The sequence below is a fragment of the Canis lupus genome, chromosome 20 (assembly GCF_048164855.1).
Source record: "Canis lupus baileyi chromosome 20, mCanLup2.hap1, whole genome shotgun sequence".
Lineage (NCBI taxonomy): Eukaryota > Metazoa > Chordata > Mammalia > Carnivora > Canidae > Canis > Canis lupus.
Genome location: NC_132857.1, coordinates 27,434,037 through 27,460,451, shown reverse-complemented (window position 1 = coordinate 27,460,451; position 26,415 = coordinate 27,434,037). Strand labels below are relative to the sequence as shown.

Below are 26,415 nucleotides of genomic sequence, written 5' to 3'. Positions count from 1 at the left end.
AGGGGTGGTGGAAAGGGAGGTGGGTGGAGAGTTGGGGTGACTGGGTGACGGGCACTGAGGGGAGCACTTGACGGGATGAGCACTGAGTGTTATGCCATATGTTGGCAAATTGAGCTCCAATTTTTTTTTTTTAAATAAGAATAAAAAAAGAAAAGTAACAGAATCATTTGTATTCTGAGGTGATGCTGCTCAGCTTGATGGAACATGGATATGATTCAATTTTTCCCCCTTTAGACAAGTGTTTTATTATTTCATGGGAAGGTAAAGGTAGTTGTTTTATTATTTTATGGGAAAGTAAAGGTAGTTGTAATTTAAAATAGCAACATCAACATACATTTCCCCTCCTGATTATTGTATTCTATCAGAGAAACAGAGGCAGATTTCTCGGGGTAACTGCTGGAATTGACCTTGCCTTCATTCAAAGAATGTTCCTTAATTCCGATAAAATATGCACTCCTTCCCTGGTCCTGGGACTAATCTGACCCTGGCACTGTCATTTAACCTTTCTCATCTGCAAAATGGGAATGATGTGATATCTTCCTGGCCAGGCTATCCTTTTTTTTTTTTTTTTTTTTTTTTTTTTTACCTGGGGGAGCTGCCCCACCCACTGCCAGGTGCACAGCTCAGTGGGAGCTGTTTATCCTGTGAGGTCCCTGTTCCCTAGTGGCCCCACTCCATCCCAGGCACAGGATGACATCAGGAGGAACACTACACTGGCGGTGGCCAGGTCTCCAGCCCTGGAGTCAGCTGCCGCAGTAACTACCACAGCTCCCAGTCTGCACAGGCCTGGATGCTCCCGGGGGCGGCGGCGGGGGGTGGGGGGGGGGTGCTGATCTGCACAGCTTGGGGGGTGCGCCCAGCTGCAGGAGGGTCCTCGCTGTCCTGTGCCCTCCCCGCTTCTGCCTGTCCCGGGGGGAGCGCCGGATCCTGGGCTGTGGCTGCTGGGCGCCCTGGGCTCTGGGGCCTGTGCTGCTGGAATCTGCTCCCTCCACCTAGAGCCGCTGCCTGAGCTGCTCCCGAGGCCCTGCCTGGCGCGTGCTCCAGCCCTTTATCAAGCTTGCCTGCGGGTGTGGGGTGCTCTCCCCAGCCCCCCCCCCCCCCCCTGCCCCGGACGCACCTCCTCTATTAGTGACCCCGGGAACCTGGAGGCTCCACTGCCCCTCCTGGGATCCTGCCCAAGTTCCCTGCTAAGTGCCTTTCCATCCGGGAAGAATCTGGTGCAGATTTTTAAAATTCCTGCCTCTCCGGGACTGGGCTTTCCTGTCCCGGAGGCTTTCACTGCCAGGATTTAGCTGGCTCCTCGCAGAGGCCCCTCCCAACTTGATCCTTTTTTCTTTTTTTAAAATTGGAGTTTAATTTGCCAACATCTAGCATAACTTCCAGTGCTCATCCCGCCAAGTGCCCCCTCAGTGCCCATGGCCAGGCTATCCCGATGTGGCATGCTTCATCAGGTCCTAGAATACATGTGGGCTCAACTATGATGCACTTTTTCTGTGATTACCTTCAGGCAGGCCCCAAAGACATAGAGCTCACCAGGGCCTTTGCTGTTCCTCTTGCTCTTTCTTTTTTTTTTTTAAGATTTCATTTATTTATTCATGAGAGAGAGAGAGACAGAGACAGAGACAGAGAGAGAGAGACAGTGACACAGTCAGAGGGAGAAGCAGGCTCCATGCAGGGGGCCCAATGTGGAACTTGATCCCAGGACTCCAGAATCTTGCCCTGGGCTGAAGGCAGGAGCCAGATGGCTGAGCCACCCAGGTGTCCTCTTGCTTTTGTAGGGCTCCCCCAACAGGGCAGTTGCCACACTTGGGGGTTAAAGTGCTCAAATACTCTTAGTCTTGAATGTCACAAGGTCTGAAGACGTCTGATAAGGGACCAAAGGAGAAAAGTCAGAGCAAGGGCAAAGGAAAGAGATAAGAGACAGATATGCATGAGAAAGAAAAAAAATGGCAATTGCATAACTCTAAAAGACAGTATAAATGCATGTTTTTCTCTTTTCCTTTCTTAACTGATTTAAAAAGCAATTGTATAAAATAATATGTTTATAATGTAGAGTGTGTAACGTATAGAAAAATATAGATTGCCAAGAACAGCACAAAGGAAGTGGGTGGAAGGAAAGCCACACTGGGCTAAGGAAATGACTACAGATAGTAAAGTAATAATTATAACAATGTATTGTTGGGGCTATAACATTAATAGATGTAATATATATGACAATAATGCCAGAGAAAGAGGGAAAGAGAATAGAGCTACATAGGTGTATCAGTTCTATGTATCATTGGAATTAAACTTAAAATTTTGATAACTTAAAATACACGTAGTAAACCCTACTAAACCCTACTAAAAGAGAAAAAGTGAAAAAAAAAGAAAACCAAAGAAGTTAAATGTTACATCAGAAGATGCTCTTTAATACAAAAGAAAGCAGTAAAAGAGGAACAGAGGAACAAAAAATACATGAGACATATAGAAAACAAAAAGTAAAATAGTAGATGTCAATCCAGGTATATCAATAATAACATTAAATGTCAGTGTATTAAACAACCCAATCAAAATGCAGAGATTTTTAGATGGATAAAAACCATGATCAATCATATGCTATCTACAGGAGACACATTTTAGATTTAAGGATGCAAATAGACTGAAAGTTAAAGGATAGAAAGAGATATATTATGCAAACACTGACCATAAGAAAGCTGGAATGGCCATACTGATATCAGACAAAATAGACTGTACAACAACAAAAAATTTACTAGAGACAGAAAGGGACATTTTATGGTGATAAAAGGGATAATTCATTAGGATGGTATAAAATTATAAACACATGAATCTAACAAAAGAGAAACAAAATGTAGGCGGCAAAAAGTGACAGAAATGAAAAGAGAAATTCAATAATAACAGTTGGACACTTTTAATAGTGGGTTGAACAAGACACAAGATTTACAAGGGTACAGAAGACTTGAACAGTGCTGCAAACCAAGTAGACCTAACAGACCTCTATCAAACACTCCACCCAACAATAGAATATATATTCTTCTCAAGTACACATGAAACTTCTCTAGTCTCCAGGATAGGCAATAGGCCATAAAGAAACTTCAATATATTTAAAAGGATAGAAAAAAATATAAAGTATGGTCTCTAATTATAATAGGATGAAATTAGCAATCAATATCAGGAAAAAAAGAAACACAGTTCTGAAAAACCAGTGGATCAAAGAGGCAATCAAAAGGGAAACTAGAAAATACCTAGAGATGAATGAAAATGAAGATACAACATATCAAAATTTATGAGCTGCAGCAAGAGTGGTGCTTAGAGGAAAATTTATAGCTGTAAATGCCTGTGTTAAAAAAGAAGAAAGACTTTAAATCAATAACCTAATCTTCCACATTAAGACACTGAAAAAAGAAGAGTAATCTAACACAAAGTAAACAGAAGGAAATAAATAACAAAGATTAAAATGGAGATTAAGAAATAGAGAATAGAAAAACAACAGAGAAATTTGAATAAACCGAAAGCTGGTTCTTTGAACAAACAAAAGTGACAATTCTTTAGCTGGCTTAACCAAGGAGAAAAGAGAGAAGACAATTACTAGAATCAGAAATGAAAGAGTGCACGTTCACAACATTACCAACAGAGAAAAGCTAAAGTCCAGGTGACCTCACTAGGGAATTCTACCAGACACTGAAAAAATCAATACCAAACCTTCACAAACTTTTCCAGAAAGTAGAAAAGAAGGAAACAAGTGTGAACTCATTTGGAAGGCACTATTACCCTGATACCAAAACCAGACAGCGACATCATAAGAAAACTAAAGATCAGTATCTCTTATAAACATGGATGCCAATATCCTCAGCAAAATGCTAGAAAACTGAATCCAACAACATGTAGAAGAATATACACCTTGGTCAAGGGGGATTTATTCCAGGAAGGAAGGGTTGGTTCAGCATGTGAAAATCAATTACTGCAATAGGCCATACCAATAGAATAAAAAATAAAAACAGCATGATCACTTCAATAGATATAGAGAAAGCATCTGACAAAATCTAACACTCTTTCATCATAAAAAGACTCAGTAAACTAGGAATAACATGGAATTTCTTCAACCTGAAATGGAGTATTTTTAAAAACACCATAGCTAATATCATATTTAATGTTTAAAGATTGGATGCTTTCTCCCTAAGATCATGGATAAGATAAAGAAGTCTCTGCTTTTGCCACTTCTATTCAATGCTATACTGGAGGTTCTATCCAGGGTAACTGGACACGGAAAAAAAAGCATCCAGGTTTGAAAAGAGTTCTAAAAAATTAGGATGTCCAACATATAAACTTTTACAAGAACTAATAAATGAGTTTAACAAGGTTTAGAACAGAAGGTCAAAATAAAAGATCACTTGTATTTCTATACAATTGCAACAAACGTTCCAAAAATGAAATTATGACATCAACTTCATTTACCATAGCATCAAAAGGAATAAAATATTTTGAATTAAATTTAATAAAATAAATAAATAAAACTTATACTCTTAAAACTAAAACACTGAAAGAAAGAAGATCTAAATAAACAAAAACTTCTCATGTTTATGGATCAGAAGACAGTACCGTTAAGATGCCAATACTTTTCCATTGTTCAACACAATTCCTGTCAGAATACTGGCTGTTTTCTTTGTTGAAATTGACAGGCTGATTCTACAATTCACATGTAATTACAAGGAGTACCAAATAGCTAAAACAATTTTTGAGAAAGAAGAACAGAATACAAGGACTTACACTTCCCACCTTCAAAACTTAACTACAGAGCAATGGTAATGAAGACAGTGTGGTACTGGCAGAAGGATAGACACACAGATCAATCAAACAGGATTGAGAGTCCAGAAATAAACCTATCCACCTATGGCCAACTGATTTTTGACGGGGTGCCAAGGCCATTCAATGGGGGGAAACTTGTGTGTTCAAAAAACGGTGCTAAAACAAATAGCACATGCAAAAAACCAAGTGGACCCTTACCACAGACTTTGTGTAAAAACTCAAAAATCCATTTTTATAACTCAAAATGGATCATAGATCTAAATGTAAGAGCTAAAGCCATAAAACTGTTAGAATAAAATATGCAGATAAATCTTCATAACTCTATCACTTCAGGACTTGACAAAGGATTCTTAGCTATGCTAGTAAAAACATGATCAACAGAAGAAAAAAAAACACATAAGTTAGATTTCACAAAATCTAAATACTTTTGTGCTTTAAAGTCACCATCAAGAAAGTGAAAAGACAACTTACAGAATGGGAGAATATATTTGCAAGTCATACATCTGATAAGAGATTTGTATCTGAGTACATGAAGAACTCTTACAACTCAATAATACAATGACAAATAATCCAAGTAAAAACTGGGCAAAGGATCTGAACAGACAGCTCCCCAAGGAAGATATACAAATGACCAATGAGCACACAAAGAGATGCTTAACAGCATTAGCCATCAGGGAAATGCAAATCAAAGCCACAATGAGATGCCACTTCACATGCACTGGGATGGCCAGAATAAAAGGCCAGATAATAAATGCTGACAAGGATGTGGAGAAATAGGAACCTGCGTACGCTGCTGGTATAAAATGGTGCAGTCACTTTGGAACAAAATCTGGCAGTTCTTCAGATGATTAAACATAGTTGCCATATGACCCAGCAATTCCACTCCTAGCTATGTGTCTAAGAGAAATGATAACATGTTATCATACAAAACCATGCACATGAATGTTTGTACTTACATTATTCATAATGGCCAAAAGATAGAAACAACTCATTTGTCCATCAACTGATAAATAAAGAAAATGTAGCCTATTACACAAAGGAATATTTTTCTGTCATAATAAGAGGTTAAGTACTGATACATGAGTGAACCTGAAAATATGCTTAGCAAAAAAGCCAGTCACAACTGACCACATATTACATGATTCCATATGATAAAGAAGTCCAGAATATTTCATTTATGTTAGAAAAATAAAGTTGTAGAAAAAAACAGTCTAGAAGGACCTACACCAAGCAGTAGTTAATTTTAGAAGGAGGGACTGAGAGGGGAGTTTATGCTTTTTCTAAATCAGTTGATTTTTTTTTTGCAAGCATGCTTGCATTTTTTTTTCTTTGTCTCTTGTTTTTGTAATCAGGGAAAAACCCCAATAAAGGTATTTTCACAAAAACAAACTAATAAGACAGACCTGATTAGTATTTGTGACTTCCAAATATTTGATGAGACATTATGTGTAAACAAGGATTGTTACCGTAGATCCAGCCAACTTGGAATGGCCACCTCTGCCATTGTCTCCTCCAGGACAAGGCTACAGGTCCTTCCACTTGGCACATGTGGCCCTAAGAGGCCACCCAGCCTCCCTGAAGTCTCATTTTCCATGACTTCCCCAGTGTTTCTTCTTTCATACATCCCCGATAGGCACCATCCCAGTGAAATTGTCGTTCTTCTCACCACTTTTTCGAAACCAAACCAGTCACGGCCACCAATGACCTCCAAGTTGGCCACTGAACTTCTCTGTGCCCCTCTCTACTTCTCTATGCTTGGCAGTTTGGCTCCTCCCCTGTTCTTGGAATGCTTTCTTCTCTTGGCTTCTGGACACCTGCTGGTTCTCCTTCCCTCTCTTTGGCTGCCCCTTCTCAGCTGTCCTCCTGCTCTGCACAGTCTGGGGTGTTAGTGTGCTGGGCTCTGACCTGGCCTCATCTTTCTCTCCCTTATCTCAGCTACTCCTTGGGGACCTCATCTGGGTCCCGCTACCCTCTGTCTTGGAAGGATACTAAAGTGGTTTTCCTTCCCTTGTTTCATGTGGAAGGGAAGAAAGAGGTAGAAGTGGAGATTCAGAGAGAAGGTTCTCCAAAGATAAGCAAGCTGGCAGAACTGGATTTTCATCTCCTCCCAACTAGATAAAACTGGGCAAGGGGAAAGGAGGGGGGGAGGTGAATCAGGCGTGGGTGAGGGACAGAGGGGCAGAGGAACAGGTGCAAGGCCTCTGGTGTCTTCTTATCAGGGCACTAATCTCATCATGAGGGCCCTACCAGTGTGTCTCCTTTTAACCCTAATTACTTCTGTCAAAATCCTATTCCAAAATAGTCACATTGGGGTTTCAACATCTGAGTTTTGGGAGGACCCAAACATTTAATCTGGAAAGGATGGCCTCAGCGCTGAGTGTTCCTCACCAGAAAGCTTGTTTGTTCTCTCTCTCTCTCTCTCTCTCTCTCTCTCTCTCTCTCTTTCTCCCTTCACACTTATCCCAACCCCGTAAAATGTGAAGACAAGGAGAGGGAGACAACAGATTGGGAAAAGTCTACACATCAGGAAGAGAGCTCTGGCTGAAAGCCCACAGCTTGGGCATCGGCCTCCAGAACTGTATAATGGATGCTTAAGCCGCCCAGTCTGTGGTATTGGGCTGTGGTACCCAAGCTAAGAGTGTCTCTGCTCCTCTCTGCTGCTCTGCTTGCTCCTTTTTCTCTCCTTCCCTCTCCTATTCACACATGGCTGTCCTCAGAATGGTCCAGAAGATGGTTCAGGATGGCTAATCAGTGCTCCAGCTCCTCCCCTGCCAAAAGGCACATTCTCTGAGTCTCTGGTTAAATCCTGCAAGGAGAGTCTGCTCAGTTGGGTTCAGCTGGTCCTGGTCTGTGGCCTTGCCAGCTGGGGGTATAAGCCTCTGGACAGCCCACCCCGTTCCAGCCCAAGCAGGCAGGCCCTCTGGTGCTATTCCTGGGCCGAAGTCTAGCACCCACTGAGCATGGCAGGGAGGGCACTGTGAGCACCAAAACCTGTAGGAAGCAGGAGGGATGGGTGCTCCCAGAGGGAGCTCACTGATTGTGCGGGGCGGGGGGGTAGGGGGGAGGACGGGACGATGGGAGCAATGAACACCTGGGATTGTTTGTTCTGCAGCCATTATTCACGTACATGCATTTACCTAACCTCCACTGCAGTCAGGAGGCAGGCAGCAGTGCCAATTTACAGGAAGGAATGGGGTTCTCTCCCAGGCACTAGACCAGAGCTGAGTGGGGCTAGGAGGTGGCCCTGCGGGAGCTCTGCCTCTAAGGGGGACCTGCCCATTCAGGCCCCGCTCACATTCCCAGATGTGTGCAAGGCCTGGACTCGCTCTGAAGTGAGCCCAGGTGAGTGCCCAGGTAACCCAGCCAACCCCTGGACTGGCAGCCTGGGCTGAGAGGCAACCCTCCTCCAGGCCCTTACTTGCAGTGTGAAGGCCACGGAGGGGGTTGATGACTCTGTCTGCCAGTCAGTCTTGTCCATCAAGCTCTTTGAAGTAAACATGCCCCTCCAGGCTTCGATTTGGATGCAAACACCTGGTGTGGGTTACATGCCACTAGCCATTATCAGCAGCGACAACTTGGTGTGACTTCTTTATCAGATCTTCTTTTCCCTAGACTGAGAATTGTACTAGAGAATAGACCTTCCAGAGGATTTGAAGGGAGAGGAAGACCTCTGACAGTCTCAGCATAGGGAAATAATCTGAGATAACCATCTCCGTGTTTAGGTTATATTGTGCTCACTCTGGAGCGAGCTGTGGGGTTCCAGTGGTGGCTTCACCTCCTCCTGGTGTGTGAACAAGGCCTTGGCCTTCCTGCCCCTCAATTCCTTAGTAAGAAGCCTGATGAGCAGCAGTACCCTGTGTGTGTGAAGTGCTCAATTATAAGAACAGCAACATGACAACCAGTATCTATACATTGATTTGCAGATTACAAAGCCATTTTGCATGATTTCCTTTGAGTCACCAACAGCTCTGGCAGTTTGCACTTCCATTTTACAGATGAAAGAACTAAGACTCAGAGGGATTAAGAGCTTGGTTTTACTGAGGAGTCAAGCCCAGCCTTTTTGATTCCACATCTGCAGGCCTGAAAGACCTCAGGTTTTGCGTGTAGCTGGACTTTGTGTCAAGTACTGGTTCTTGACGAAATGATGTGGCCTCTTGGAGCTTCAGGTTCCTCCCTGCTGAATGGGGATGCAGAGCTGCAGGCAGATGTCTGCAGTGGCGGTCATTATTGTCATTACCCACCTGCCCGGGGCTGACTGGCCCAATGGGCTTCTCTGCTATTGCTGTAGATGTCTGAGCTTAGCCTGTCTGTCTACAGAACAATAGCAGAGACTTTGAAGGCTCAGAGTGGGTCAACAAAAGATAAAACGCAGCTCCAGCCTATTATGTCAGCTTCAGATACCAACATTGGCAAAGTTTTCTATGCTTGTGGGGGGAAAGCATTGGAACTCCTGCCAAGAGCAAAAACTGATTTGCCCACATGCAGTCCAGCCCTCTGATCTGTCCCTGGAGACAAAATAAGGAAACTACCTCTTTGATCCAAAACTATTTTTATCTGCTTCTGAGCAGTGCTTATGGTGCATTATGCGTTTTGCAGAGAACGGTGCTATCAGCAGTAGAGCTAACCATTACCCTGGCCCTTCCTGCAAACAGACCTCTTTTGTCTTCTTTGGCAGTGCTGGTGTGGCCAGGCTTGGGTCACATGCTGATGCAGCTGAGAGATGGTGTCTCCATGCCTCAGCTAGTTGGTGTTGACCAGATGGTGAAGGAGGCAAAGTTGTCTTCAATGCATCTTATCCCAAGGGGTGTGTGCTGTGGAGTGAGGAAGGCCTGAGTGGATGCCAGGCCTACTCTTGGGCTCTTTTCTCCTGCCCTCCCACCCCCAGCCTGGCATACAGCTTTTCGTCTCTGTGTTGCACCCCCTTCCTCTTCCGTCAGGATGCAATTGGATGCTGGCTCATGGGCTTCAGTTAACCCACAGTTTTGGGTAAAGACAATGCTGCATCAGCCCGGCCTGCCCCCTTTTCTGGGGAGGGGGATTCAGACAGAAGGGACACACATTTTGCTGGGCTTTCAGCATCACTAGGAGTAGAGGGAGCCACAGGGAGGAAGGAGGGGATTTATGTCTGGGGGAAGCCTGCTAGTAAAAGCCCACAGGTGGAAATCAGCACAGCACTGTAATGCTAGAGATGTTGCACAAACTCTGTCTTTCTCCCAGAAGTGGCTGCTTTCCTTGTACCCTGCCTCCAGTGCACAGAAGCAGATACAGCCTGGAACCAAGAGTGATGGTGGATTTTGTATCAGCCATGGGTGCCCAGACATTTGGGTACCAGTGTCTGTGAGGGAGCTGATGCTACCATTTCAATCCACAGACTGAAGCAGCTTGCCCTCCTCAAGACGGGTGGGCCTCATCCAATCAATTGAAGACCTGAATATACAAAAAGGTAAATGCTTTCTGCCTGACACAAAAAGCTGGGTCATCAGATCTTTTCTGCCTCTGGTCTCAAACTGAAATATTGGCTCTTTCTGGGTCTTGAGCCTGTTGGCATTTGGACCAGAGCTGTACCATCAACTCTTCTGGCTCTCTAGCTGACTTCAGATCTTGGGACGTACCAGTCTCCATAATCACTTCCTTCAATGGACCACTTCCTTATAATAAATCTCTTTATCCACTCCCCCCACCCCCGCCCATGCTCTTGACTCTTTTTCTGGAGAACACTGACTAATATACCAAGTGTCAAAATTTGGCTTTTCCAAAATATGCCCCAGAACACATAGTAGAGACATAGTCTTGAAAGCCTAGGTTTTTAATGGTAAGAGCCTGGCTTTTTGAAAGGGAAGAACTCAGCACATACACTTTAGTAGCATATAGACAGCGTTGGGAACCTTGCATGGGGATTGCCCATCGTGAGCGGTTGTGTTTTGGTGGGAGGAAGATGACCAGAGGCTGTAGATGGAGCCTAGTGAGTGGGGGTCCCTGAGAAGGGCCATTGCTTTGTCCCCTCCAATGTCTGAGCTACAAGGGAGAGTTTTGTTGATAGATTGCATTGGGTTGTTGTGTGAGGGGGTCAAGGGCTGAGTGAACATCTGCTTGACCCTTCCTGAGGACAAGAGGGCAAGAACCTGAATTGAATGAATATTTACCCAATGTTCAAATCAAATTTGCACACTCCACAATTTTTTTCTAGGGTCAAGAGAGTTGTGCCTGCAAATGTTGACTTTTGCAGTTCTTATGTAAAAATCAATTAGCTTATAAAATTCCTGTTAGTTCCTCTTGATGCCTCCATCCTTTATCCAGAGTTATGCCAGTGGAGCTGGACCATACAAGCCTGCCATCCTTTAAAAATGTGTAAGAGTATTTTTGTTAGGGTGCTTATGATCACAAGCAACAGAAAAAGTGGTTTCAAACCAGTTGAAACAATAGAGAGATTCTGACTAACTCGAATAAGAATTCCAGATAGGATCAGGCTTCAGGTGAGGCTTGCTCCAGTGGCTTAGTGGTGTGATGAGCTCCATTTCTTCACACTGCCTTCTACAATGTTAGATTAACTATTGAGTGCTTCATGTCAGATACCCAGATGGCAGGCTGTAGCTTCTTGAGCAACTTGACTCTTCTCTCATGTCCCGCCTGAAGGGGCCTTTGTTCATAGCCATTGTAGTTACTTGCCAGGACCAACAGAGGCAGTGCCCCATCTCCAGACCAATGATTGGATGTAGGAATGTTCTTGGCCTAGAATGCCAGCTCTGTTCGTGAAGTGTAAGATCCCTGCATGGTGTGGTGGGATCAGGAGTGTTGCAAAGGGCAAGGGCATATGAGGAAGCAACAATATGGGTCCTTTACAAAGGGGATCTTGCATTTTCATGTTTTGTTACATTTCATCTTTGCTACCATCTTCTCACAGTTTTCCTACCAATTGGTAAGGAATCTTTCATCTGAGCAGAAATTGCTAGTTTCTAACCAGCCAAGTAGGGATTGGTAGGTCTGTCTCTACCTTGGTTGGGGCAGGCTGTGAATCGTGCATCCTGGCCACACCCACCCTGGTCTTGCTGTGCTCACCTGTGAAATGAATCAGTGGTCTTTGCTTTGTGAAGTCCTTGTGAGGATAAAGCAGTGTGTCTCCCAGTGTGTATCCTGCCTCATGCTGAGGAGGTGGTGAATGGACATGCTCTTAGGATGCACTATCAGTTCATGTAAATACCCATTGAAGCTGCTCCCTCCAAAGTGCTTTGGAGGTATTGGGTATATAGACAGATGGCCGATCCAAAGAGTAAAGGGGAGGAGGAGGCACCAGTGGTACGAGGCTATCAGCCAGGACTCTGTGAATTTTAGGAGGAGTGAGGGCCCCAGAGTCATTTGGTAACCCCCTCTGCCATTCCTGATGTGAACTTGTTGACACATCAACAACTCACCATCCCACCGAGTAGGAATTATTGAAAGTGGCCATGGTCCTTTGTGGTCACTCCTGGCCTGGTGTGGCCATGGGGCCTGAGGCTGACGATGTCCCGCTTGCTGAAGGAGGGGAGCTCTGCAGTGCCCAGTCCAGGGCTGGCTTTGGAGTCACTTCTGGGTGAGCCCTCAGTGCAAATGCATCCTGGAAGCTGCAGGGCCCTTGGATGCTCATAGCTATGTGGTGTGGCAACCTCAGCCCCCCGCCACCCCAAAGATGGGTCTGGGGTTGGGAGTGGAGAGTTCTGGCTCTGCTATGAGGTCTTGACCAAAATGTTTAAGGTTACCTGACCTCTGTTTCCTCAGCCATTGATCTCAGGGTGAAAAGCGATGCTTTGGGGCCTTTGGGCAGAGCCCCACAGGTGGGAAGTGATCCTGTAATGAGACATTAATATGGGACTGTCCCAGCAGTTCTTGGTTCAGACTCCAAAATACTAGGGACATGTGAATGGTAGATATCCCATCTACTGTGAAAGTGGGGGCCACCTACATGGCAGAGGGGGCTCACGGACTCAGTGGGAGGCCCTTCCTGACCTTGGCCCTCCTGCTCAGCCTCCCTACTAGAGGCCCAGCTCAGTCTTGGGCCTATTTCCTCTGCCCATAGGTACCCTGCAGTCCAGGTATATGTGCAGCTGGGCTTTTCTCCTCAGCTGGAAGAACGTCATCTCCCCCGCCCCTCCCCACCCCTCCCCCCATCACCCGCCCCTTCCTGGATGAATGGCTCCCAAAGTTGGCCAAAATGGCTCTTCTGACTTCTGTCTCTAACTGGCAAGGCTGCTGTCTGCCCTGGCTCAGGTTACCATAGCTTCATTCTGCCACCTGCTCAGGACAAAAGCCCCAGGGTTGTCCTGGCCTCCTCCCTTTCTCTTTCATATCACTTACATTGAAGTAGAAAAAAATATTGAAAATCCATTTAGCTTAATCTTGGAATATGTCCTGACTGTGATCCCTTGCACTATTTTCATTTCCTCTTCTGGGTCCCAAAGTTCACCTGGATTATTGTGCTGACCCCCACTTGCCCTCCACATCCACACCCTCTCCTCCCCCAAACTGTCTGCTCTTAACACCAGCTGCAGTGATCCTTTCAAAACAGAAGACTTAAGATGCCACTCCTCTGCTCTGGCTTCTCCCCTCTCTCCCTGAGGCCTAGTGTGGTCTGGCCTCCCGTTAACCTGGTTGAAGTCATCACTTACCACTTTCCTCTGCCCAGTTTGTCCTGTCTACATTGGCCTTCTTGTTCTTTGAATAAATGCCAGGGCTTTATTTTGCCCCATTCCCCTGCCCAGAATGCTTTCCCTCCTTGCTCCACTCTCTCCTTTCCCTCAAGGCCTTGCTTGAGCCTCATCTTCTGCCTGAATGCCCTCCCCTCCCAAGCCCTACACTTAAAGTTGCAGCACCCTTACCCCTGTACCCTCACTCCCTACCCTGCTCTCTGTCTTTTCCTCCCCCCACACAAGTAGTGTTCTATCACCATGCCATCTGCTACACTATTGTATTTCTTTCTGTCTCTTCTCCTTAAAGGACAGCCCCACGAAGGCAGAGATTCTTCTCTGTTCTGTTCCCTCTGGCCTCAGAACAGTGCTTGGCACATAGTAAATGCTCAATAAATATTTGGTGAAGGAATGAGCACCCCCTTGATTTTATTAAGGGACTGAGCTTGAAGGTGCCAGGAGAGAGGATTTCTTTGGGGAGAACTGCTAGAGTGCTAGAAGGGAAGGGGTGGGTGCTCCCTATCTCCTCAGCAGTCAGGAGGCGCTTTAGGAAGACCTCTGGGCAGCTGATATGAATTTCTGGGGGCAGGAGGGACAGGGGCACCAAGTGGGAAGGAGGCTGACTTGGGGTGGAGGGCAGGCAGGTCACATGGCATGTTGTGTTTCCTGAGGACCAGAGGTGCCTGTGCCTGTGACAGCAGGCCAGCAGAGGTGGGACAAGATCCTGGGGGTAGGAGAGCTGGGCTAATGGGGAGCTAGGTGGTCAGCCAGAGCAGGTCTTTCTGGTTAGGGAACTGGGATCAGCTATGCCTGGAGGTAGGTCCGCAAGGACCTCAGTGGCTCCCATGGGAACATCACTCTAGCAAGGTGGGACCCTGACATTCACAGTTCCTGCACAGAGAGGACATCTGCAGGGGGATCCTGCCCCCACCCACTGAGCTCCCAGAGGGAGAAGAGGTACTCCTCATCCAAGCATGGGTTCTCTAACTGTGATGTGAGATGGGGCACCTTAATGGTGGAAGCAACCCTGTTTTGGACTAAAAGTGACAGGAAGACATTTTATTTTATGAGCGAGATCAGGAGTCTTGTAGGAGCTGTGTGGGATTTCATCTGGGGAGCAGAGCGTGGGGCAGGAGAATCAGATCTGAGGTTGGATTTAAAGGTGTTGCTTTTGTGACCCATGGAGTCCGTCTTCTTTTTGGTTCTGTTTATAGCTGAGGTCAAATTTCTGCATCTCCCTAAAGTAATACCTTAGAACACCTATTGAGAACATCCCAAGGGACAGTGAGCTGGCTATATAGGAAATTGAAGACTTCAATGGCACAAGGGTCATTGTGTGCTAAGCAGATCACTTCCAGAGAGGAGCAGAGGAAGGTGCCTCATTATCCCCCAAGCAAGTGAGAGATAGGGTTGAAAGGACACAAACTGGAGTCTAACTTTGGTTGGTGTATCAATCAGGACCAACCAGGTCATGCTGCAGTAACAAACATCCCCAAAGCTCATAGGCTTAGCATCATGGTGCTTATTCTCCATCCGTGTTATTGCACACAAGGGCTGGTGGATCTTTCTGCTCACACGGTCACTGAGTGACCTTCCGTCAGCTTCTGTGTGCTTCTGCTATTGCCTTAGCTGAGGAAGGAGGATTCAGAGAATTGTGGCCCCAAAAGCCTTCTCCTGGGAATGACATAGCCCACAGTTGTCCCCATATCATTGTCCAAAGCAAACTGTGTGACCACAACTTTGAAGAGGGGCATGGAGGTAGGCATAGAGATGGAATTTTACCATGTCCTTGAGAGGCAGGGACCCAGAAATACTGCGACCAGCACTAGTGACCAGCACTGCTGGGAGGGACCCTGCCCAGAGAGGGGTGGGGCCAGATGGAAATGTGCTCCCTTCCACCAACAGTGGGATGAAGGGTGTGTATCTAACTCCAAGGAGGGTTGTCTTGAAAGAGATCCTGGGGGGAATCCCAGCAGTGGGGTGGGCCCTTAAAGACAAGGTGAGAGCAGGAACTGAGAGCAGCAAATCCAGGAGGACATTGCCCATGTCATTGATCCCGGTGAGGGGATTTACCTGGATGAGAGCTCAGGGTTCTGATATCAAACTGGATTCAATTGGAATTATGGGGTTATTAGCTGAGGTTGGACCTTCTGTTATCCTGGAGAGGCTGAGAAACTACAGGACATGGCTGAGGGTCCCTGCTGTGGGCAGGGGCAGGGTACAAACTTGAGGTATGGCTTGAAGGTGGAGCAGGAGCAGGAGCATGAATGGTTTCATCTAAAATGGGGGAAGCACCACCCACGTGTGACCCACCTCTCAGGGTGTCCTGGCCCAAGTGACACTGTGTGAGAGTGAGGAGGGGCTTCAACACTGTATGCTAGATATGTGGTCAGGGCTGCAGGTGGCTTTTATGAGGCACACTCTCGGGTTGGGGGGAACAAGCCTGTCTCCCACTCCAGCTTCATGTTCCTGAGATGCTTGGGCTTCCTGCCCTCCCTTTCCTCTTCCTCTGTGCACAGGCCCTGCCCTGGGGCTCACTTGCCTACTAAAGGTCAGACATTCTCATGCCTACAGGGGGGGACATGGAGACAGGGTGGGGGGCAGTTGAGATGTGAGGGTAGCCCAGGAGGGAGCGAGATAGGGAAGGGACAGGGGCTAGAGCTGCTCATGCTGGTGCGGTGTCTGCTGCAGGGGCTTGTGTGAACATCAGGGAACCAGCTGGGAGGCGCCCCTGGACCTCCTGCGGCATTTCTCCTGGGCCAGCTGCTTTTCTGTGTACAGATCCCTACCCTCAGGGGTTAGGTTCCAGTGAGGAGGGCAGATGGTAAACAACTGCCAGAGGGTGATTTGGACAAAGCAGGAGCAGGGAAAGACTGGGAGGACCATATAGATCAGAGATAGGAGGAGGATTTGAGCCTTGACCCCAAGGTGTGAGAGGGTAGAGAGGACAGCAGGGCGCTGCCTGTCAGGTGGAGGAGCAGGGTTGTAGCCAGGGTGTTCTGGGAACTCCAGGAGCTACTGCAGCATGGGGGGATGGGACCTGCTCCTGGGGTCCTGATATTGGGTGCCATCTTGTGTGAAGCAGGTTTTGAGCAGAGGGTGATAGGACTTGATGTAGATTTTAATAGGTTCATTCCAATTTTGAGTCTAGAATACTCCTGAGGTGGGCAAGGGTGAGGGAGTGCAAGTGGGGAGGCTCTGCAATCCTGCAGCAGAGGTCATGGTGGCCTGGACCAGCTAGCTGGGTAGCAGGGACGGTGAGAAATGGCTGCATTCTGGATATAATTTGAGGGTTGAACCAAGAGGATTTGCTCAGTGGGGAGGATGAGAAAAAGGCTGAGAATAAACCCAAGGTTTCTGGCCTGAGTGGATGAAAGGATGGAAGTGGCACTTAGCAGGAAGGCTGGGATGGGAAAGGGTTTCAGGGACAGGTGGCCGAGAGTGGTTCTGGCTTACTCACAGTAAGCTTGAGATGATCGCTTGGCCTCTGAGTCACCACCCGTAGTAAGTGGTTGTGTATCTGAGCCCTTGCTTTTAGGGGAGAGATCTGTTGCATGGTCTGAGGCTGGAAGTTCTCACTGTGTCAGCAGTATTTAAAAACCTGGCAAGGGAAGAATCCCCGAGAGAGTGAGTGCAGATGGGAGGAGACACATTCCAGACCCAGAGCTCTGGGCCTCTGCCACTGAGGGGCTGGAAGAGGAACTGAGAGCAGCAAGGGAGCCTAAGAAGCAACCTGGAGCCGGTGGCAGACAGGTGGGGGGCTGGCTCAGGCCCAGGAGAAGGAGTGTCATTCCTCGTGAGGGGGATTTGTGCCCCTGCTGCCCTGAAGGGCTGGATAAACCCCTGGTCAGGGTAAGACCCTGGGTTGAAGCAGGACTCCCTAGGCTTGCAGTGATGGGGGCAGAGTGAGTAGACCCTGCAGGCCTGGCTTGTTCTGCTGTGTGGCCAGGCCGCTGAGGTTGAGCTGTCCTTTGAGGTGGCTCTGGGCTGGGAAAAGAGTACCAGGGGCTGGAGGACTATAGTCGAGGGCTCTGGGAGGAGACTGCGCTGGCAAAGGCCTGCCTCTGGTCCAGGCATAAGTCCACTGCTTTTCCATCAGGGAGAGACTGTTGTCACTGGTTTACAGATGAAGAAACTGAGGCTGGGAGGCTGTGTTTCTTGATGTAGGTCACACTGCCAAGTGCTGGCTTGGGCTCCAAGGCCAGGGATCTTCTCCTTGCTGGCCACCTGTCTCCTTAGAAAGGCTTTATGAAAACAAGCTTGCAAAGTGAGTCGCAGAAGGTTGCATGTGGTCTGAGGCCATTTAGGTCAGGTTTAAAATATGCAAAACAGTGCTCAATGTCACTTAAGGACATGATGCATATACTGGCAGTGGGATGATAAACTCCAGTGCAGGAGAGTGGTTAGAGAGAGGGGTTCACTCGAGTGCACCTTGTGACCTTTTGTATTCCAAGCTGGATGGTGCAGATGGGCACTGCTGTGCTATTCTTCATGCTTTTCCTATGTCTGATCTGGGTCTGAGTCAATGAAGGGAGGCTGACTGCTGGCCCTCCTGTGACCTGCCTCCTCAGTAGCCTGGCCAGAGACCAGGACCCCAGGAGAAGGACCTGAGGGCCTGATGGGAGGGTTGGGCACCCTCAGAATTGCCTTTATCATGGTTCAGGGGCATATGTCACCTTGTTCATGCCTTCTCTGTCCATAGGGCCACTGTCCCTTCTCCACAGAGGCCTTGCCTTCCCTTCTTGGCACTAGAGAGAGATCCAGCAAAACCTCCCTACGGTGGGTCCCCTCCCTTTTGAGATTCCTGGTGCTCTTTTATCCCCCCAAGTGGGCTGGGTACCTGTGTGTGCCAGCACTGCCCCCCTTGTGGGACCTGCTGTGTGCTTGTCAGGCTGTGTTATAGGGACCTTGTGCTGCACTGAAGCTGGCTCAGCATGACTCATGGGAGTCTTTAGAAGTTTTGTGAGCTGGGCATCAAAGTGTTGGTAGCTTCAAATAGACCATGTGGGGATACTTAAATCAGTTGGTGCTCCACAACAGGGCCCTTCCTCCTTCACTCTAGAGAGCTGGCAGTTGACATTTACCAGCACGGCTCTGCTGAGCACCCACAGTGAAACTTGAACTCGCCTGGGTGTGTCACCGGGCTTGGGCCTCAGAGTACATCCACCTGCTCCCACTCTCTCAGCTGTCCTTCAGGGCTCCAGGCCTGCTGACGGTAGTGCATGCTGTGTGGGGCTGCTCTTCTGCCCCACTATGCTGCCACACTCAGAGTATGCGTAGGGGCTGCTGGTAGAAGGAGCTGGGCCCCTGCGTCTCACACACCAGGTTTGACTCAGGCTGTGCCCGTGCCAGTCTGGAGAAGTGACAGCCTTTGGAGCTTCAGTCAGCTTCTCCCTGGTCATACGATGTGGATGCCACCTAGACATGACATCCACTGCTGGAAGGCATGTGCAGATCCGGGAGCAAGATGGTGTGCCGTCAGTGACAAACTCCGGTAGGGGGAAAGGTGTGGTTTGGAGCTTCTAGAAGAGCTACTTTGAGACATTTCCCTCCCTTCTCCATTGAATGCAACTGGCCTGCACATAGGTATGTCAAGTACATACCTTGTCAAGTACAGGGGCGCCCCCTTGCCCAACCTTGTCGTTGGTGGAAAGAACCACCTCCAAAATCAGCTTAAGGGTATGTGGGGGTGGGGGCAGATGTGCTCTCAGGGGTCCTAGCAGTGTCAGCCTAAAGAGCAAGCGTGTGGGTTGGGGGTAGTAAAGGCTGTGTGGGTGTTGCTCATGTGTGTGTCTGGGTGTGTAAGGGTCTCCTAGCCATGTGCGCATATGGATTTCCATGCAATTGAATTTGTTGGGTCTTGGCCCCACTTGCCAGTGGAGGGTAGAGACTGTGCCCATGATTGGGTTCAGTAGATCCTGAACCCAAAGCTGCCACTCTTTCTTGTCCAGTTCTTGCAGTAGTGTGGTGCTGGATACCCAGTGGGGGAACTCCACATTGGCTACTTTGCTGAGTGACTGTCTTTGGACTTCCATTATCGTGGACTAAATTGTGGCCCCCACTTGATATGTTGAAGCCCTAAACCTCAATGTGACTGTATCTGGAGATAGGGCATATGGGGCCTTGATCCTATAGGACTAGTGTCCTTATAACAAGAGGTAAAGACCCCAGCCTCTCTCTCTCTCTCTCTCTCTCTCTCTCTCTCTCTCTCTCTCTCTCATGTGTGTGTGCACGTGCACGCACACAGGAAAGGTCATGTGAGGACACTGCAAGAAGCAGCCATCTGCAAGCCAGGAAGAGGGTCTTACCAGACAACCACCCTGATGGCACCTTGATCTCAGACTTCCAGCTTCCAAAACTGTGAGGAAATAACCTCTCTAAGCCACCTAGTCCGTAGTATTTGCTGTGGCAGCCAAGTGGACAATGACACCATTGGTTACTCTCTTTAACTGAGCACCATAGGCTTTATAGACATTATCCACACAAATTATTTATCTTTGCATGATTTATTACATGCATTATTTCACTTAGGTTTTCCTTGTTTTACAAATGAGATGCCTGAAGCACAGTGAGGTGGGTGACTTCCCCAGAGTCAGAGTTAGCAGAGCCAGAATTTAAGCAAAAGAGGGGAGTCACCTTGAAACCTGTGGTCCTGACACCATACCACATTTGGGTTCCCCACATGAAGCTCATTGGGTCTGATCCTCTTGGCCCCCACCATCTTTACCACTGTGACCTGGCCCATGAATGGGGCCAGAGATTCTCTTTCCCGGGCACACAGGAAATTAGGCTCAGGACTAAACCTCAAGAAAGTGGGGCCAGTGCCAGACCCCTGGCCTTTTGATGGATGAAAAACATTTCAGGTTTTCCTGTAAAAATGTCTGTTGTGGAAAGATAAGGTAATTCTAGCATATGCAGCAGCAAATTCTTAACTAGTTCACACAAGAACGGTTATGCTTATTTTTAGCCTTAGGGCTGGGGACATCATGGCTCTAATCAGCAGCTGGGGTGATGCCAGCAGAGCAGTACCACTCTATCCCAAAAGACAGTGTGGACAGGGGTCCTCTGCCAAGAGGTGCAACCCTAGGACTCACCCTTCTCTTCTCACCTGGTGCCGTGTGCCCTGGCTGGGGGAGCAATTGAAGAGCCCTGCAGAGAACCCAGGCCTCAGAACCCAAGGACCCTGAGCACTCCCAGACATGGAAGGGGCGCACACCCTCCTCTGAGTTTGGGTGTTGAGCATGACAGTGAATTCTGGGGCCTGACAGGGCCTTGCCTGCCCTGTGACCTTAGGCAGCTCCATTCATATATGCAATGGGAGGGGTGACATGAGCTTGGCATTTGGGGGCCATGGAGCCCTGTCTTACTGCCCGCTGGGGGGCTGTCCCCTGAATGGTCATAGATGGCGTGTGTGCTTCGGCAGCATTTTCACTTGTCCTCTGCACTGGTACTCTCTATGTGGAGCCCTCAGAGCTCTGCCTGCATGCCCTAACAAAGCTGGGGTAGTGGTGAAGATATCTCCTTTTTGGCTAGGGAAGTACCCCAACTTCCCATATCAGGTGCCTCAGGGGCCACCTAGCTGGAAGGGGGAGGTCAGATGGGGAGCTTACACTCAGTCCCTGGTCTGGCCCCCTTTGCAAGTGCTACCAGGTATGGCCTTTCCCTCTGCTCTGGACAGACTACACCTGTTCCCATCTCCTTTGCTACAATCGTTAGCCATGGTACCTTGCTCTCCACTCCAGATGGGGAACCCTGAGGGCTGATGCTGACAGGCTGCCTCATCAACTGGACTCAGAGAAGAAAACAGCCTCCAATGACCTCCCTCCCCCTTCTAGCCCTGACATTCTGGGTTCTCTACCTCCAAAGGGCTGTGAGGGCCTGGCCCCAGCTCTGGGCTCATGTTTCTTTATCAGCTGGCTTTTCTGGCAGACCAATCACTCTTTTCTACTTCCAGGTCTGTCCAGTTAGAGGGAGTCTTGCCCCTGTTCGCAAAGCATCCTTCCTCCATTTTAAGGCTCGGGAAACTCAGAATCTTTTTTTCTCCCACATCAGCCACATTTATTGTCATTGTGGCCAGCTGTCCAGGATGCTGTTTACTTGTGTGTTCTCTGCCTGAGACCTTCCAGTCACCCTTTAGCACTCAGAGTGCTCAAGAAGGAGGCATTAGCAATTTGGGTGGTTGCCCCTCTCTGACAGTGGGCTGTGTAGTCAGAGGGAGCTGGGGTTGCATCTCAGCTCAGATACTGATCAGCTGGGTGACAAAGCCTGTCACTTCACCTCTCTGGGCACCCATGTCCTTCTATGACAGATGGGTGACAGGGTCACTGTGAAATCTGGAAAGATACTTCGAAGTACCCTCTGGACATAGTGCTTGCTCACCGCAGGACTCCCTGAACAGAGGCTGCCTTCATTCAGGCCAAAACTGCAAAGCCGTTGTCAGGCTCAGATATGCTGGGGAAGTGGGCCATGTTTTGCTGCAGATAGCCGTCTCTTTGCTGTAGATAGCGGTTTCTCTGGTGGTGGGGGGATTTGCCTCCATGTCTCTGGATGACCCAGCTCAGTTTGGAACAGTGATGAAATCTTCAGGCCCCAGCCCAGACAGGGCCTTAGTCAGCACATCCCCTAAAGCCAGCACAACCCCACATTATGATACTTGGAAATCCATCTCTGAGAAAGTGCAAAATTCATTCACCCTTGGGGAGCTCTTGACAGTACTGAGTTACATTTTAGCCCATTCATGCAAGGGCCTGATGGGCTTCACAGGAAACCTCGGCCCACCCTGAATGTAGTCATGACAAACAGGAGAGGAAAGTGGATTGGAGATACCAGGAGCAGTGGCTCTGGCTCCTGGTGGGGAAGACGATAAATTAATTCTGCACTGATGTGGGAGAGACGATGCTCCAATTCCATGCAGTGCCTAGCCCTACTGCAGTCCATATGTGTAACATGTAATTGCATTGTATTGGCAAGAGAGTTGTGGCAGGGATTCATTACACTGCAGAGTGACTGTAAACATCCCTCACACCCTTTCTTGTCTGGTCTCTAGTGTTAGAGAAGATGCTGCGTCATTAGGCTCTGAGCTCAGCAGAGGAAGCACCAATAGCCAAGTCATGGCTCCACGGCCCTTTGTCCAGCAAGGGAACTTCCTATCTCTGAGCAGAAATCCACAGAGTGAGCATTAGGAGCTGAATGTATGTGTCCCCTATAGGTCAAATGTTGAAGCTTTAACCCCCTATGTGCTGGTATTTGGAGGTGGAGCCTTTGGGAAGTAATTATATTTAGATGAGGTTGGGGGTAGGGCTCCTGATGGATTATAAGAACAGAAACAGAGACCAGACCTTGCTCTCTGTCCACCATGTGAGGACACAGCAAAAAAGGTGGCCATCTGCAAGCCAGGAAGAGGGCCCTCACCAGAGACTGAATCAGCTGGTACCTGGCTTATTAGACTTTCCAGTTTCTAGAAAGGTGAGAAATAAATGTTTAAGTTGCCCAGTCTGTGGTATTTTGTTATAGCAGCCTGAACAAGTAAGAGTTCAACAAAATGCAGTCAGTGCCTGTAGGTGAAGTGGGCACTGTCCATGGGGACCAGAGGCCTGTTATCCTACAGCTGCCTGAGGTCCCATATATGTCACCTACCAGTCCCTACTGGACCATTAAGGACTATTCACCTTTTATTAAAGAGCTGTTTAAAACGAGGGACCGGGATTCTTCCTGTTTCTTGCATGGTGTTAGATATTTTTAGTGTTTTCCTCTGATCCTAAAGCAATAAGCACTCTTGAGGCAGGATTAAGATTTCTTTTTTTTTTTTTTAATTTATTTATTCAAGAGAGAATACAGAGAGGCAGAGACATAGGCAGAGGGAGAAGCAGGCTCCCTGCGGGGAGCCTGATGTGGGACTCGATCCCAGGACCCTAGGATCACAACCTGAGCCAAAGGCAGATGCTCAGCCACTGAGCAACTCAGGTTCCCAGGATTTCATGCTTTAAGGAAAGGGGAAGCTGAATGTGCAGTGGGTACCTACTATGTGGCAGTGACTGTCCCAAGCAGTGGGCAAAGTAAGCAAAAATCATCACCCTTGCAGATCTGCCTTCTGGCAGAGACCTACAATAAACCATGGACATGATAGAGTATGTTAGCAGGAGGTAATACTTGAACATATTAGAGCTGAGTTAGTTGAATTAGGAAGCCTGGAGTAGGTGAGGGCAGGAAGTGGGATGCAATTTGTATAAAGTGATCAGAGCAAGCCTCAATGACAAGGTGATGTTGAGCAAAGATTTGCAGGAGGTGAGGGAGTTAGCCGTGTGGATATCTGGGTGAAATATGTTCCAGAAAGAGGGAACAGCCATGCCAAAGCCCTCTAATAGGACATGCTGGAGTGCTGTGGGGAATAGGTGCTGGAGAACAGTGTGGGGAATAGGTGGCTGGTGTGGATGGAGCGAAGTGAATATGGGGGAAACAGGAGCTGGAAGTTAGAAGGACCATATCAGGAAGCGTCTCATAGGTCACTGAAGACTTGGGTTTTTACTCTGAAATGGGGGCCATGGGAGGGATGGAGCAGAAAAATGACATGACTAGACCTTTATTTTAAGAAGTTCATTGTGACTGTGGATGGAGGCAGAGGGTGCTGGTGGAATCCTTGGGAGGCTACTGAAGTAATCCCGATGATGGGATAGTGGTGGCTAACACCAGAGCAATAGCAATAGAGGGAAATGGTCAGATTCTAGATGCATTTTGAAGAGTGATCCACCGAGACTTCCTGATCAGTTAGTGGGCTGTGATGGAGCAGGTGAGGCACTGATGACCCTAAAGTATTTTACTTGAGTGATTAGAAGGTTGGATGAGGGTTAGGAAGGGGCAGGTCATGAAGTTGAGGGCAGAATTATGACTGAGTTTGAGATAACCAAGTGGGACTGTGGGAGGAACTTAGATTTTCCAAGTCTGTCTGTTATTCCATGATGATTATCTCTCGTCCACTAGTTTTGGGAACTGGGCAATAGAAAGGGGCTTATACAGCAAATGTCACATTTGCTTTGGTATGGGAAAGCCAGAGCTTCCCCAATCTCAGAGGGTCTCTGTGAATACCCTGGGTGGGGCCAGCAGCTCCCACCATGGTGCTGTACAGCCCTCTGTGCAAAGATTCTGTTGACCTACTCTGTACAAATGCAATTGTTCATAGCACTCTCTCCCCTCAGACCATGTGGCTCCTGAAAACAGTATTGGATTCCTCATCTCTGGCTTCTCCTGAGCAGCTCTTGAGGTGACTGACCCATGGCAAATGACTCAGTAAATGACTCTTTGATGTCACCTAGAGAAGCACAGCCATCTGACCCCCAGTACAGGAAGCGAGGGTTTGAAGCGGCCCTCTGTAAAGGAGAATAAATGATTGCAAAGTCTTTGGATTGTATTTCTGAAGGTAGGTGTAGAATTAAATGTGAGCTATGGAGCCAGACAGCCTCTCAGGGACACCTGCCTTTCCTCTCTTTTACATTTGTTATTTTTTTTGTTTTTCTCTTTTTGCAAATTGCTCATTCATATTCTTTATTTTTTCTTCTATTGGATTGTCTTCCTTTTGCTTTTTGATCTGTAGGAATTCTTTACGTAAAATGGCTACTGGTCTTTTGTTAAATTGCAAATATCTACTCCCATGAAATACCCTATTGGATTTTAATAACAATTACATTGAATTGCTAGCATAATTTGGGGAGAATCAATATCTTTATGGTATTGATCTTCAGACCCATGAACATGGTCAGAATCTCCATTTGTTTCTGTTTGCTTTAACTTTTTTCAATGCTGTCTTAGAACTTCCTTTATAAAGGCAGGGCTACAATTGTGTAGATTGAGTATCTCAGTCTATGTAATGATGCTGGACGTGTGCAATGTATAAACTTCCTGGCTACTTAGGACAAACGTGTATAAGTATAGCACAACTCTTTTTTGACTTATTTCTAAGGATCTTATGGCTTTTGTTGCTATTGGAAGTATATCTTTCAGTAGTTATATTTTTAAATTTAACATTGCTGGTATATATATGTGTGTGTGTGTGTGTGTGTGTGTGTGTGTACATCTTGTATTCAGTAGACTTGCTGAACTGTTTTATTAGTTCTAATAGTTTGCAGATTTTCTTAGATTTTTCTTTGTGGACAACCATAATATCTGCAGATAATAAAATAAATATCTGTTTCATCTTTTCTAACCTCTAAAGTTTTTTAAGTGCAATGAATGAATAAAATTCAATGCTGTATTTAAAAACACAGAAAACTCTATATTAGGACAATTATGGAAATATGAATATGAAGTAGATATTACTTGATAATATGGAATTATTGTTAATTTTTTAAGGTATGACAAAGTATTGTGGCTATGTAGAAACATGATTTTATTCTTTAAAAAAATTTTTTGGGGGGCATCTCTGTGATTCAGTCAGTTAAGAATCTGACTTTGGCTCGCATTATGATCTCAAGATCCTGGGATTTAGCCCCAGGTTGGGCTCTGCACTCAGTGGGGGGTCTGCTTCCCTCTCTCCCTCTGCCCCTCTCCTGGCTCATGCTCTCTCTCTCTCAAATAAAGAAAATCTTTTTAGATTTTAGATTTTTTTGTTATTTGAATATAATTGGCACACAATGTTACATTAGTTTCAGGTATACAACATAGTGATTCAACGTCTTTATATGTTGTGCTGTGCTCACCACAAGTAAGATATAATCTGTCACCATACAGCCCTATTATATTACCATTGACTATATTCTCTATGCTGTGACTTTTATTCTGATAACTTATTCATTCCATAACTGAGAGTCCTTATATAAGCTTTTTTAAAAGTTTTACTCTACTTTTAACGGATTTTAAAAGTCTACTTGTAATAAAATTATCACTCTTCCTTTTGATTTTGTAAAGTGGTGAGTTACACTGATATGTTTACTACTATTAAATTGTGCTTTCCTGGTGGCATATT

General features: G+C 47.0%; 1 long non-coding RNA gene across 1 annotated transcript in view; it reads left to right on the top strand.

Annotated features, from left to right (window-relative positions):
- The window catches only part of LOC140611796 (uncharacterized), a 62,781-nt gene that overhangs the window by 20,794 nt on the left and 15,572 nt on the right, over window positions 1-26,415 (top strand). The window contains exons 2-3 of the long non-coding RNA XR_012013023.1: window positions 10,021-10,246; window positions 24,653-24,873. This is a non-coding gene — a long non-coding RNA (uncharacterized lncRNA). The remainder of the gene's footprint in view (window positions 1-10,020; window positions 10,247-24,652; window positions 24,874-26,415) is intronic.